Consider the following 1,205-nt stretch of genomic DNA (forward strand, 5'->3'; position numbering starts at 1 on the left):
TTTTAAAAAAATAATAAAATGAAGAACTATACACATCTTTGGGGAAAAGGAGGGGGAATGTTATTGAACAGTCAGAAACAAAACCCCAACATACTCTATTGTTTTGTTTTTTAATAGCCAGAGAGGTATACCTTGTTGCAAGGGAAGTTTTTGACTGGATTTAAAAATAAATAAAACAAAAGTTCTTTTTAAAAGAAATCACTCGGGTTGAGAAAAGAGAATCTCAGCAAAACTCCACTCCCAAGCAGGTGAAAAATAAAAAATAAAAAGAGGGGAAAGAAGAAAAAGCTACAGTACATGCTAGGGGAAACCCCAAAAGTTGGAATATGTCTGAGGAAAAGAGAAAGAAAGAAAGAAAGAAAGAAAGAAAGAAAGAAAGAAAGAAAGAAAAAGAAAGAAAGAAAGAAAGAAAGAAAGTCCCAGCTCTACAGATTCATAATGGCTCATTCTGTTATAAGGCAGGATGGGAGAAGCTAGAGATGGTCCCTTCTTGATCTGGGAAAATGCAACCTACCAGGGCTCCTTTTGATTTCTCTTTAAACATTAATTTAATTTGCAAAGGGAAGGCCAGTATAGAAAGAGCACCGTTCATGTAAGGACAGTTTTTCTTTCTTTCTTTCTTTCTTTCTTTCTTTCTTTCTTTCTTTCTTTCTTTCTTTCTCTTTCTTTCTTTCTTTCTCTTTCTTTTCTTTTCTTTCCATTTATTTATTTACTTATTTATTTATTCCTCCAGGATGTGCAGTCACCAAAATATGCCATTTGGGGCAAAAATAGATGATCTTGTGGGTACAAATCCTCTCTGTTTCTCAAACATCTTTCTCTGGTTTTCCTTGATCCACCTATGATTCTTTTGTATGGATATACTGTCGTCGTTTTCATCATCATCATCATCATCATCATCATCATGTTAACAGCATTTTCATTTGTTCTTGGAGTATTATTAGATCCCATGATTGTCTTCACAGTGTTGCTACCTTATCATTGCAAAACAAACAAACAAACAAACAAAAAACTGAACAAGACTCCCCAGACAGTTCATGGAGTTTTCTTTGCTTTAGGTTCATGAATAAAGTTGTCTTAAATATTTTTTTTTCCTTCCTTCCTTTTCTACATTTTTGTCTTGAGTCCCCAAACTTGACAGCTTTCCCACTCTCTCCAGCAGGGGGCGAAAGTTTTCAAGGCCCACAACAGCGCAAGGAAGTTCC

The sequence above is a fragment of the Vipera ursinii genome (assembly GCF_947247035.1).
Source record: "Vipera ursinii genome assembly, chromosome: 2".
Taxonomy (NCBI): Eukaryota; Metazoa; Chordata; class Lepidosauria; order Squamata; family Viperidae; genus Vipera; species Vipera ursinii.